Below are 14,983 nucleotides of genomic sequence, written 5' to 3' on the forward strand. Positions count from 1 at the left end.
GGTCTAAATAAAGATCTTCCACGAAGGACCCTCAAAGAATAGCAGGAGATAAGTACCATGAATAAAGGTCACTTGCTGGGAGCCTTGAGAATGAACATAGGGCTCCTATTTATAAAACAGGAAGACCCCATGCTCCTTAGATGGGGAGGTCTCAATCCAGTCCGATTTACACAGGTAAACTGGCTTGGATTGGCATAATGATTAGGTGGATTTATCTAGTGAAATTCAGACATAGAGGATAGTCTTTCTGGCAGATGTATTTTTAAAGAAAACACATTATGACTTTGTATACACCTAGTTTTAACTAGAACAAAATTGTGTAATTTATACCTTTTTTTTTTTTTTTTTTTAAACATGTATTTTTTTAACCAGTGCTTATATGGTAATTATTGTGGGGGCACACCTGAATGCAAAGTGTTAGGCACGTCTATGATTGAGAGTGATCTTTAAAAATAAAATCATTTAAGTGGTTAGTTGGCAAACCAAGAAAAACAATCTCTATGTGTGCAAATTGTCGACTCTCTGCGGTCATAGTAAATTTGTGATGTCACAAATAGGAAGACGCCGTGCATAAATTTAAAAGCCATTTTCCCCGCGGTCTATCCATTTGCCTGCAGTTTTTCGATTAAAAAAACGTAGAGAAGATTTGTTACTCTGCCCACTCTCACTGTAAATAATATTTACATGACAATGCCCCTTTTATATTCTGAAATAAAATACTCGCTACTTAAATGTTTTGGGGCGTTTTTTAAGGATTTTTTTCCCACTTAACGATTTTGTATTAAATTTTGCGAGTCAGTTCTCAACTCATCACAACTTGCTACGTAGAATGACCCGTATGATAATCTTACATAGTTTAGTGGAAATATTTGCAAGTGAGCGTTTTCTTGCATTACTATATCTCCCGAGACCTGGTTTCTCTTTTTGCCTCTGTTGCTAATTAAGTTGAATGAAGCGCTGGTATATATTATTATTATTTTTTATTTTTTTTTATTAGAATGAGTGTATCCTCTCTGTTTTCTCATTACGTAGACTTGTTACATTATATGGGAATAGATAGATAATGGGACTTATTCAGTTAACAGTTTTGGTGAGCTGACAAACAACTTTAGTAATATATACAAGTAGCCAAGATTTCAAAAGAAATGTAAAAAATGTTAATGCAGTCATCTTAAATATCTTCTAAAAAAAAACAAAACAAAACAAAAAATACCCCGTATACGTATTGCAATGTTTAGGTATTTTTTTGAGAGACATTTACTTTTCTTTCTCCTTTTCGTTGAGGAATTTTGCCCAATTTCTAATGAAAATGGTATAAAATGGGCAATAAGTGTTCAGGGAACACATTAAGAATAAATGAATCGTGGTAATCTGCCTTTTTAATGCTGACAAAGCGTTAAGGACGGCCTTTAAATATCTATCCTATCTTCAATTTATTATTATAGGCTAGAATTTGGGGCTTGCACATCTCGCACCTAGTGCACACACCACATGATCACTGCTTGAGCGTATTATTATAATTATAGCCAGCATTTACAAAATCGCCAACATATTCCGCAGCGCTGCACAGTTGGAAAGTGTAATATACCTTTTGGTGCTCATTAGGACACAAACCTTATCGTCCATGTTTCATTTGACGTTTGGGGAACTGTCACCAAGACAACCTTTTTAGCATTTCAATTATTTTGGGGGGGCTCTTGCCCTCTTAACCCTGCAGCGTTTCCAATGAAATAGCCGAATAAAACTCTGGTCTTAGAGAGATAATCTGATTGGTGCAGCGTGGCATTTTGCTACACATGCACACTAGCCTTCCGATGCTTTCCTATAGGAAAGCATTGGATTTGCTAATATCATCTTAATAATCTCGGCCAATGATGAGGACCTTCCTCGCGGAGAGCAGTGCTACCAGGGGGAAAAGGTTTGTAAAATACCTTTTGTACTCCCTGCAGGTGGGGACCAGGATCTAATCAGTAAACAGGGCTCTGTGGCGTTAGGAATACACAGTTTTATCCCTAACACTATAGAGTTATTTTAGTTGAATACCTTCTCTTGCACTTTGACTCCCTTTTTGAGGGTTCTTCCTTACATCGTATGTCAATTTTTGGCCCCAGTTGGAGCTGTACAAAATCTCTGTACAGACTGGTCAAGCTCTCTCTGTTTTGATCTAAACCCATAGAAAATTGCTCTGGTTTTCTAAAGTTCTGAAAGATTTTGATGGAACATTATACTCAGCAGATCTCCGCAGTGTTGACACTGTGCTGGGATACATTCACACATGAAAGACTCTACACAAGACAATTACAATTGAGTGGCTGCCTTGAATTCCGTAGCTCACTGCAAACTTAGCATAGCTCTTAGCACTGTCCAAAGTATGAGGACTTGTGTCAGGTTTAGAGCTGTGGATACATTGTATTTAGGCAATATCCAAGTAATTGCTGGGTGTGATCCCTTCCTGTAAACGTGGGGTAAACTTTGAGCAACTTGTGGTTTATGTGCAAAGATTGACAAGAAAAGTTGGTAACATCAGTACCTCATTCCAATAAACCATAATTTTGACAAATTTCTATCATCTCGGATTATCCTTGTTGCAACTGAAAAGTCAACCCCCGATATGTTATTATGCAAAAAACAAATGTGAATGTTTTCGAAGGCCCCCGAGTGTTAACAACACCCTTACTCTCTGAGAGATGGTTCCCTTCAAAGGCTGGAGAGTCAGAGCCAATTAAATCTGTTTAGCGTGGAGGCCAGCTGTAATATCGCCCAAGCTCCCTTCTCATTCAATCAATGGATCATTTAGAAACACATTTTACTTCTTTTCTTTAAATAGAAATGTTTGAAGTAAATCTTAGCAGTGAGCCGGGGATCTCCTTACCCATTGTACCTCAGTCTGACAAATTACAATCATGTATTTAAGATAATTGCGTGTCACTGGCAGCGATCCTACATTATTATTTTTTTTGCTACACTGCAGAATGTTAGCAACCTTAATGCCTTAATAGGGGACAGTAATAACGCTGCCGAGAGAAAAAGCAATGTTGACAAAATAAAGCCACTGACGCCAAAGGTAAAGAGCAGGCCCCCACACGCCCATAAACGCACTGAAATTCACCCTGTGTCCTGTGTGTTAATGTTTAACCCTTTGATGGGCAACGTGTTATGTAACGGATTTCAAAGTCATGGATCACCCCCCCCCCCCATGGATGTCCTCAAATGAAATACCAGATAATAAAGGAAATACGATTAACGTCCCTCTTTACAATACAAAGGCCTAGTAACAACAATGTAGGTAGCGTCACTGCTTCATCTCATTGAAGTGGTTATAGTGTCTAGAGTCTCCTCATGCTTTCCTTTTATTCAGTATTAAACTGTTTTTAATGTTTTAATGAGACGAGAGTCCCAGCAGCCCATCCACTCTGTGCTGTTAGGACTAATGAGGAAGCATTATCTTGAGCAGCAATGCGTAGGTGTGATTTCCTGAGAGTGTCAGCTGACCACTTTTAGCCTATCACAGTACCCATTCCTGGTATGAATCGGTATGGCTACAAGGATGTGTGTAATCTATGCCTTAGCCACATCTCCAGTGAAGGCAGTCTGTGGGAAGCCAAGGACTCTCATTCAGTGTTAAACTGCTTGAAAATGGCTTACCACTGAATGGAGGGACCATGTCAGGAGACTCCGGGCTCTATAAACACCTCAATGAGATGAAATGGTTATAGTGCCTTCAGTGGCCCTTTAAGAACCATAAAATCTAAGGTGTTTATTTACAGAGGACAGAGGACATCTGTCTAACCCTTCCATAACTTCAATTTATTAGAATGCTCGTGGCACTGAGCCATATTACCTTTAATTAATTCACAGATCCCACTGGATGTAAATTTACGATAGTAATATATTGTCCTGCCCATGTATCTCTGCAGGAATTTAATCTTCTACCAGTGATGGATAACCATTGGCATTCAGGTTGGTGGGAACATTCATTAGGCTGACTGAGAGCTATGGGGAGAGTAGTCCACAACAACTGGAGTGCCAAAGGTGTCCATCACAGTCTGATATTAAATAGGAGAAGTCACTTCTCTAGAAATTGCATTATTGACTAAAATAGTGAAAGTCACCTATAACATTCTTTTAAATAAATAATGGAGATATAGCAATTTATTTTGTATAGATCATGCCCCGGTGCTCTCACTGTTCAATTCTCTGCTGTTTAGGTGTCAAATCACTTCTGTTCCTGTTTATGCAGCCCTAGCCAAGCCTCCCCTGGCTGCGACTGACACAGTCTGCATGAAAACAAAATGGTTTCACTTTCAATCAGATGTTAACTTGATTTAGACTTTTTTTTTATCTCCTGCTCTTTAAATTGAACCTTAATCACACACAGAGGCTTCTGCAGAGTCTAACAGGTTATTAACAAAGCAGGAGATAAGAAATTCTAATTTCAATAGATTTTGCAATAAAGGAAGTGTAAACATTAGACACATTTTTACAGGAAGTGTTTTGGAATGCTGTGTAAGTCACATGCAGGGAGGTGTGGCTAGGGCTGCATAAACAAAGTGATTTAACTCCTGAATTGCAGAGAATTGAGCAGTGACACTGCAGGGGCATGATCTATACACCAAAACAGCTTCATTAAGCTAAACTTGTTTTGGTAACTATAGTTTTCCTTCAACTTTATAACCCAGTTCAATCCTGGCACAGCCATGGCACACATTGCACTATAGATTAGAGACAGGAACAGTTTCCCCTCCTTTCTGTCTGCTCTCTGTGCTCATTGACATATGTAAATGGCAGAGCTTACATCATTAATTGTCCAAGAGTCAAGATAAAGGCACTAATTAGTTTTTTTTTTATTAAAGTGAGAATTCAAGGGGAATTTCAAATTTAAGGCCAGAGTAGCCGAGCTGAAATTTTCTTCGTAAATAATCCTATATGGAAATATAGTAGTGTGTGGATTTCTACATTTTATTTATTTTTTTAGACTTTACAAATACTTATTTGTTAGATATATGGGATTAGTAAACAGAATATTAAAATTCCTTTTTATTAAAGGAGTGTCAATTTGATGTCTGTTTGTTGTGATTAGGTGTGACAGACCTTCCTCTTCCTGTGTTGATATATTAATAAATTGACACATGCAAATAAGGCAGCGTGTGGGTGAATTTACATGTTTCTACATTGGAAAACTAAGCTGGTATGACCTGCAACAGGGTGGGGGGCTGGTATATAAGGGGGAAGATAATCAAGAGTGAAACAAAAAACTGCAACAAAATGTGCTCCTTAAAGAAAAATTATCAAAAATGTTTCATTAGAAACTTCAGATGAAACTCATCTAACTCTGCTTAGAATACTTTATATATTATCTTCGTACACATATAACCCTAAATGCATGCCGTGTTTCCCAGATTCGGATGGTAGATTTGTGAAAATCCAACAAATCTCTGATTTTATGCAAATGTAGAGTAAAAATTTTTCACGAAAATGTGCATTTAATGAATTTTCAGCACGTAACAATATTCATGCGAAATGTTTCCATGGTTTGTTGAGTGTACATTTCTCTTACTTTTTGAGCAAAAATAGTCATAGCAAAAAGCACAGTGTCCCTCCACACACTTTAACCACTAGTGCAAATATTCCAAGAGTACTGTATATGAAACCAAGAGGTTGCACTCACCTGAACATGCATACATTATAGGGTGCTGCTTGGGCCAATTCATACAACATACAAGATCCAGCGCACTCACTCATTCACTAAACAGCAATTTAGCGAATGAGGGAGTTTGCTGGATCTTGTATGCTATATACATATTTATCTAAAATTGATTTTCTCACCCCTCCTGGATGGTACAGTACTCCAAGTGAGGTCTCACCGGTGTTCTGTACAATGGCATTGTACTGGTACAATGGCATTGTATTGGTTTTGCTAGTACACCACTAAGCTCTTTTAATAACTTTGAGTGTATTCCATCAGACCCCATCACTTTTTTTTGTCTTTACTTTTGACAGTTGAAATAGAACCTCTTCCTCTGTAAACTCACGTGTAACAAAATACTAGCTTGTCCTTTTCCCTAACTGAGGTCCCTTTCCTTCATTTCCATCTGTAAATACTGAACAAAAATATTCTTTTAGGCAATCAGCTAAACCTTTATCCTCTTCTACATACCCTCCTTCTTTTGTTTTTAATCTAACTAATCCTTGTTTTACTTTCCTTTTCTCATTTATGTATCTAAAAAATGTTTTCTCCCCCTTTTTTACTGACTGTGCTATTTTGTCTTCTGTGTGTGATTTGGAGGCTCTTATAAGTTGCTTAGCCTCTTTCTGCATAATCTTATAGATCATTCTGTCTTCCTCACTCTGTTTTTTTTTATAATTACTAAATGCTAACTTTTTGTTTTTTACTATTTTGACCACATGTGCAGAGTACCACAGTGGTTTCTTTATTTTTTTGCTCTTACTGACAAGTGCAATGCAATTTTCTGTTGCCTTCAGCAGTGCAACTTTAAATAATTCCATTTATCTTGGACTCCATTTAAATTGCTCCAGTTTGATAATGACTCCTTTACACATATTCTAATTTTAGAAAAGTCTGTTTTTCTAAAGTTTAAAACTTTTGTTTTTGTATGGTGTGACTCAGTCACTGTGCTTATATAAAACCACACTGACTGATGATCACTGGATCTTAAACTTTCACCTACAGTAATATCTGATACCAAATTTCCATTTGTTAATACTACATCTAGTGTGGCCTCCTTACAAGTTGGCTCCTAAGCGACTTGTTTTAGAGACAATCCCAGTAGGGAGTTTAGAATATGTGTGCTCCTGGCACAAGCAGCTATTTTGGTTTTCCAGTTCACATCAGGAAGATTAAAATCACCCTTGATGAAATCTTCCCCCTTCATTGTCATTTTAGCTATTTTCCCAACTAGTAGATTATCTAACTCTTCTAGTTGTCCTGGGGGCCTACAAATCACACCTACACAAGTTACTCACACTAACATCTACACTGGTGAAGTTGCTCTGTGTGCTATATTTTTGCAGTGAACATAATACATGCATTTTTCATGTATAAAACATGGACATTGTGAGTAAAAACCTTAGAGGTAATCAAAGTGTATGCACCAGCAATATTAATTTTGTGTGTAGATTGCTTTGGAGACAAATGCACACAATTATTACTTTTCACTTATTATTTATCCTTTCCAATAATTTTGGGGAATAAAAGGCTTTAGACACAGAGTGTAAAAGCAAAAATGCAATTTCTTTCTCACATACAGTAGTGATTTAGATCAAAGCAAACTTTGATTAATTGTCTATCTATTCCTTCCAAACTGATTAATTAATGCGCCCTTCCTAGAAGTAATTCACACCGGAGACAACGTTTCTGATAAGTGGAAAACCTGAGGAGGAATCCTTTATTCCCTGGAGTGGGAGCTCCTTTTAAAGCAGAAATACGTCATGTACAGAGTCACAGTTAAACATACAGTATACATTCAACAATTGGTTAACAGTCTAAGGGGTCTTGTCTAAACCCACCCTACAGGATGTGATGTCATCATTACAGAGTTCTCCCACCCATATTCCAGCTCCATCTTGGTTACACGATGGGAGGGGGAGTGAGTAGTTTCTTTCAGTTACATTAACAGTGATTCTCCATTTTGTTACACGTGGCATATAGCTGTTAACTGGCACAAAGGAAGTGGGGGAGGAGTTAGTAAAGGAAGCTGTTCTTTTAACACAGGAATTTGTTACACGAGGCTTGCTCGATGGGAAGCGGGGAAGGTAGGAGGAATTTGCAGAGGAAATAGTTACTGAGCACACATGTGTAAGACATTATGACCCTCTTACAAGGATATTAGGGAATGTGTGACAAATAAGACACAAATGTATAATAGTAAAAAAATACATTTTAGAATTTTATCCATAACAGTAGATGTGATGAAAAAAAATAAAAAATTGTCAAATACCTTGTTTATGGGCATTTGTAAGGATCTTGAAGTCATTGGTAGCAATACGGCTTACTAAAAATGGTAATAGACTGTAAAAAGACTGCCTGCATTTGAGAATAATTCCCACAAATACAGTTAAATCGTATATTCCTAAAATAAAGATATTCAAACAGCCATAGTAATGTTTATCAGTCTCTGAAATGCTAATGTAATGATAACAGAGAATTTGTGGAGTCCTTTCACTCATTCCTCCTCCTAGACCAGGGGTAGGCAACCTTCGGCTCTACAGATGTTGTGGACTACATCTCCCTTGATGCTTTGCCAGCAATATGGCTGTAAAAGCATTATGGGAGATGTAGTCCAAAACATCTGTAGAGCCGAAGGTTGCCTACCCCTGTCCTAGACTGTAGGAATAATGTGACCCATTGAAACTTCCTGTGCTGTTTGAAAGCAGGGGTTGAGCTTAAATTTTCATCAACTTTATAGGTATTATATCAGTAACTAGTAGCTTACAACAGAGAAATTATTTCTTCTACAGGCTGGTAATCATTTCTAGAGTATAAATGAGGGAAAGTGAGGCTTTATGGACTAGATTTCATATGGCAAAATGCATGAAAATAGTAATGTTTATACTCAATTTTGGTCGTGAAAGGGTTAAAGCACAGATGCTGCATGCATAATACATCGCTCAGGAACGTAAATCTAAATTGCATGGCTTTTTAATTTTGCAAACAGTAATTAATTTGCAACCTAAATACTAAGCATGTATGATTACTGCCACGCTGATTTACAAAAAAAAAAAAAACGCAAAATGGCCACGAACCCAAAGGAACAAATTGTAGTTAAGCATTATTATTTATTAACTATTATTATTTAATTAAACATTAAATAATTAGAATTTCACTGGGCTTTTTAATCAAAGTGTAACCTGGAAGTTTTAAGGCTTTGATGGAGAAGTCCGTTCTATTATACTGTTTGTACGGGCTCATTTGATTAAGATAAATGTGAAATGATACAGAAGGACCTTTCTCCTCTATTTATACATCGCATTAACACTACACTACATGAAAATCCTTCTAAGATACACTATAGGGTTCATTCACTAATTAGTGAATGGTGGTGGGTTGTTAAATTCAGCCTTGATTAGCCATTGGTGACCAAAGCCGAGACGAGAGTATATTGGTTTTCCATTCACAACAACTCACTGTTAAATAAAAAAATCCCTACGTGTTTAACTATATGCAGGTCTCAGCACCCCCCTCCCCTCCCCATATAACACGCTATGTTAGCACCCTTGCACTGGGTTGACGAGAGGGCAAGCTAAGCCCTGGAGACAGAGTTAAACTCGAGACAGAAGTCCCATGACATTTCCATTCTTACTAGCCCAGGCAATGCAGCACAAATTACATAAATATTCATAGCAGCTGTAAAGAGATGGGCCTGCCCTCTGTAATCACAGCACCCCGAGCTGAAGAATTACATGTGTCTCAGAGCCTGTCTGTCTAAGATTCAGGAACGAGGAGAAGGATCAAAAAAACAGTGGCAGGAGAGAGATTGAGCACTTCTAGGAAGAGAAAGATGTTATTATACATATTTAAAGGTGAAACACTGAGAGCTTATCTCAGAATGCTGATAATGCCGATGTATCGAGAAGGCAATGCATGTTCCGGAGCTTGTATCAACGATGGTGGTGATGAGTTGGTCCAATCTTAGAGCATGAGTAGCAGGTCAACCCTTACCAATCAATGTCCTCTTGGGGATAAACAGTAACATACAGCTCAGCAGCTTTTCCTAGTGATGTTCATTCATAACACCACAGGCTAATTTGTTCATGAATTAGTAGCTAATTCCATTCTGAAGTCTTCATATCCTGGTTGTTGATTAGAGATGAGCGTGGGGAGCACTTAATCTTAAAGCAAACTATGTTTATTATCATTTCTAGAAACACATCATTTTTATTTGTAACCTGTTACTGATCATGTTGTTTTTAGTTGCCTGTTATAAATCCAATTTTCTCTCGAGTTATCCTTTATTTTCATAGCACCCGTACATACCCATGGCACTAATATGCTTTTATTCGACAATAAATGAGTCACTTTGTCTTATTGTTAATTCATTGCTCCTGGTGGGGCTTATTATGCCTGTCGGGGGCTTATCATTTCTGCCACATTCAATATCCTGAACGGCATACGCTTATTTGAAGTCAGAAAACACTACAGTGTAAATCAGTCTTATCCAGTCTATAATGTACTACGTGTCCTAGATTCCTTGATTACAGTCACCAGGCCATAGTCATCACAGAAACCCCTCTTCTTCACCCCCGCATGCACCAGTAGGAGCTCAGTTCATAGAAAGTATGATATTGATGAGTTGGTGACAAATTTCGACCAAGTGGAAAAACAGCGTTTCACAACCAGTACTCATTCAGAGCTGGTTTCATTTGACTGTGACTGTGCTATGACTGTGCTAATGGACTAACACCAAACCCATAGATTAGTTTGGGATAAATCATATACATAGTTACTGGCATAGGTTTGGAAATGGCTTGGTTTTGTGTGACGTGCCCATCTGAATCAGACTGAGCCTATTTCTCTGCATGAAAGAAACAGTGACCACTACAGTTCGGAAAAAAGCATTACTGTGAATAAATACAATTATTGTTTAGAGAGAATATGAACATTGTGTCAACTTGATTTTTTCTAAGTATGCATGATGATAAACACGGTGCATGCTATTTCCTATTTCCTTGTATTATTGCTTTCAATTGAACTCTAAAACTCAGTTCCTTTTGAAGAAAACGTTCACGCTAAACAGTGGTCGGTCTATTTCCATTCCCCTAATTAAAGGAAGTGTAAACCTTGAATGCATTTGTGGAGACATCGACCCTAGGTGACAATATCCTAGCTAAACAAACACGAAATGACAAACGTTATATATAATTCTATTCCTTGTTTGCTCGTCTTTGTACTTTTGCCAATTAACTTTTCATTATTTCGTGCAATATTTGTCTACCATAACATACTTGTTAATGGTGGGCATTGCCCAATCAAATACTTCACATACGTACTGAGGACAAATCTCCAGTCTAAACCGTTTCATATAGATGGGGTACCGAGATTTAGAAATGTATTTTTTTAAAAATCACTTCAATCAACAGGGTGGTATTAGTTGAAGTGCCAATTTCAAGTATTAAAAGGACAACCGTCATCAAATTCTCACTTCTCGTTTTTTACAATTTTAAATAAAACGTCATGATATTTTTTAAATAATGCATACTAATTTGTTTTTTTTTCTTTTTAGAAACAAACTTTTTTTGAATCTGGATGAGCAGCCATGTTGGGTCAGACTCTACTGTTATCTAAACATCTACTGCTCAACCTAACCTGTCAGCTGCTGAGACTGTTCTGCATGGAAATGCAGCATCAGGCTAGTTAGGTTGAGAAGCAGGTGGCCAGATAACAGTAGAGTATTTTCAGACACCGGGGGTTTCCCTCAGATTGGGTGCAGGCAGGTTTACCACATAATATGCTCAGCCACAGAGATTTAACAGGATTTAAAGGGCTTTATGTAGCGCTCACTTTGAGCACTAAATTCAGTTTATCTGTCCAGCTGGGGCCACTAAATAACTGACAGAGGAGAGCCCCGAGTATCAGTTGGTATCCAAGTCTTCCTGTTGAATTGGATTTAACCCAGTTCATACCAAATTGTTGGGACGTTAGATGCCGTCTTAACGATGTTAAAGCCCACTCTGTGGAAGACATCATTGAATGTCCTAACGTTGTTAATGGGCAAAATATCTAGCAAATTACATCACAATCCAGATCAGTCCATGCGCAGTCAGAGCACGTATAGAGGAGCATAAATAGACAATGAAGTGGAAAATGCAAAGTTTATAGCATTGATTGACATGTAGCCAAAATGGAGGTATTCTGCTGCCGTATAAAGAGGTGTGGAATTATAATCGAATTTAGTTTTTTTACACCTCACAAAAACATATTTGATAAATGTAATTAAAACGATGTTCATTATAGATTCAATTTATTATTAGCTTCAACATATATCTATAATGTGACAAAAGGTTTAAGGGAGTAATCTGGCAACCATGTTGCAAGATATAGATAGATAGATGCAGGGGCCATCTTTCCACATGGGCACACTGGGCACTTGCCCGAGCGCCCTACAAGTATAGGGGCCCCACAGCGCTGACCATGTTCCCAGGCAAACAGGGGAGATCCTTTGATTTCCCCTGCCGGCTCACGGAGAGCAGGCCCTGCTCAGTTGCTTTGGGTCCTCTCGGGCTGGTGAGGAGATCAATGATCTCCCTCACTGGCCTGAGAAGCCCTTCGTTCGTGACAGAGAGGGAGGAGGGAGCTGGGAGGATTGCTCGCGGGAGAAGCCTGCAACCAAATGAGCACCAATCACCACTGGACCACCAAGGTTGGCAGTGTCCCCCCCTCCCTGGATAAAGGTAAGAAGAAGGGGGAGGCACAAAGCTTTTACTAAAGGTTTTTTTTTTGTTTTGTTTTTTTAAATAATACATATACATATGCATAAGTATACATAACCTTATGCACCCTTCACACACACACACACACTGCACCCCACCCCACACACAAACACAGCACCCCTCACACACACAGCCCCTCCCCCAAAACACAGCACCCCTTACACACACTCTTCACTTTTTACACACACACAGCACCCCCCTCACACACACACGACCCTTTACACACACACACTCTGCTCCCCTCACACACAGCACCCCTCAAAAACACACTCTGCACCCCTCACACACACACCGCACCCCTTACACACACACACACCGCACCCCTTACACACACAGCACCCCTTACACACACAGCACCCCTCACACACACAGCACCCCTCACACACACAGAACCCCTCACACACACAGAACCCCTCACACACACTCTGCACACACACACACACACGCACACACACAGAGCGCCCCCACCCACAGCACCCCTCACACACTCTGCACCCCACTCACATACAGCACCTCTATTACATTCTGCACCCCTCAAACACAAAGCACCCCCACCTACACAGCACCCCTCACACACACATACACTGCACCCCTCAATGAAGTCTGTGTGTGTGTGTGTGTGTGTGTATCCAGCAGTGTGTGTGTGTATCCAGCAGTCTGTATGTGTATCCAGCAGTCTGTATGTGTATCCAGCAGACTGTGTGTATTCAGCAGACTGTGTGTATTCAGCAGACTGTGTGTATTCAGCAGACTGTGTATCTATCCAGCACTCTGCGTGTGTGTGTATTCAGCAGGCGGTGTTTTTGTATTCAGCAGGCAGTGTGTGTGTGCTGAATACACACACACACACACCGACTGCTGAATACACACATACAGATTGCTAAATACACACACACAGACTGCTGAATGAACACACACACACCGACTGCAGAGTACACACACAGACTGCTGAATACACACACACAGACTGCTGAATACACACACACAGACTGCTGAATACACACACACACAGACTGCTAAATACACAAACAGACTGCTGAATATACACACAAACAGACTGCTGAGTATACACACATACAGACTGCTGAGTATACACACATACAGACTGCTGAGTATACACACAGACTGCTGAGTATACACACAGACTGCTGAGTATACACACAGACAGACTTCTGCATTTACAGTCTGTTTGTGCACTCAGCAGGCTGTGTGTGTGTGTACTCTGCAATCTGTGTGTGTGTGTATTCAGCAGTCTGTATGTGTATTCAGCAGTCTGTCTGTGTGTGTATTCAGCAGTCTGTCTGTCGATAATTTACAATTTTATTCCTGTGAGTTATTGTGTAGGTAGAGGCCCCAGTGCACTACTTTGAGCTGGGGCCTATGATGCTGTTAAGATGGCACTGGATAGATGGATAGATTGATATACCGTATTTGTAATCGGGGCAATCTAGCCGTAGTGATAGTGTAACATAGTATATTTTAACCAATAGACATATTCAAATGACACCAGTCGGTTGTGGTGTGCCGGAACCGACAGAGCAGTAGGCCTGTAATAAAAGTGGGCCCTCCTTAGAGGGTGATATGAATAGAGGGAGCGGTGGGAGGGGTGATTCGCCAGACTGTCCACGGTAAGGTGGGAGGGGATTGGCAGCCCTTTTAAGGGAATTCAAGCCCCTCCCACAACTACAGGCCAAGGCCTTACATATATATATTTAATCTATTTAAGGATAATAAAACCCTCTCTTTGCTTAATTCTTAAGAGGAAAAAAAGTTTTTCATTACTACTTGATTTTCTTTACTTGACACCCAAAATGTATAGTTAGTAAAAATCTGCAGATAATATTGCATTAGACATTTTATCAGACGATCATCTAATATTGCTATAATTTCTCTACAAAAAAATCCCTGATAAAAGGAAAACAAAAATAAGGCATGAATTAGTAAGCTCCAATAATGATCACTTTTAATGTTAAATTGTTTTAAAAAGTAACCATTACAGTATTGCAAACAATGCTCGGAAACTGCACAGCCTTCCAGCGAATGAACCCGTAAATCTGTACAGAGTGAACTTGTTAACGTCATTTTCTTTGTTTATCGCTCGTTTCACCGTTTGTGGTTAACAACAACAAACAATGTCTGTATGGAAATAACTGCACAGTGTGATGTCATCTGTAAGTATGTAAATTGACTTTCTATGATCTGTTCATGGGATATAATGAAACATCAATAGACCCAGAGGCTTTAAACTGTATCTGCAGACATTCCATTAGTAACACAACTCTTTAACGTCCGTCGTATTTTTAAGCAGAAATATTATCTTCAAGAACCTAGTCCCTTTATGTTAGCGCGGATTTCCTGTGACACCTCATATCTGTTTCTTACAAATCGTACTAATCTAAATTGCTCTGTACAACAAATAATAATTAATTCACTCATTTGGAATCACCTACAGGATTTGTCATAAATCCACATTGAATTGCATGAATAATGTCATGCAATTAATCATTTCAAGGAATACATTTAATCATTCCCTGGA

This window comes from Pelobates fuscus, chromosome 8, assembly GCF_036172605.1.
Source record: "Pelobates fuscus isolate aPelFus1 chromosome 8, aPelFus1.pri, whole genome shotgun sequence".
NCBI classification, from domain to species: domain Eukaryota; kingdom Metazoa; phylum Chordata; class Amphibia; order Anura; family Pelobatidae; genus Pelobates; species Pelobates fuscus.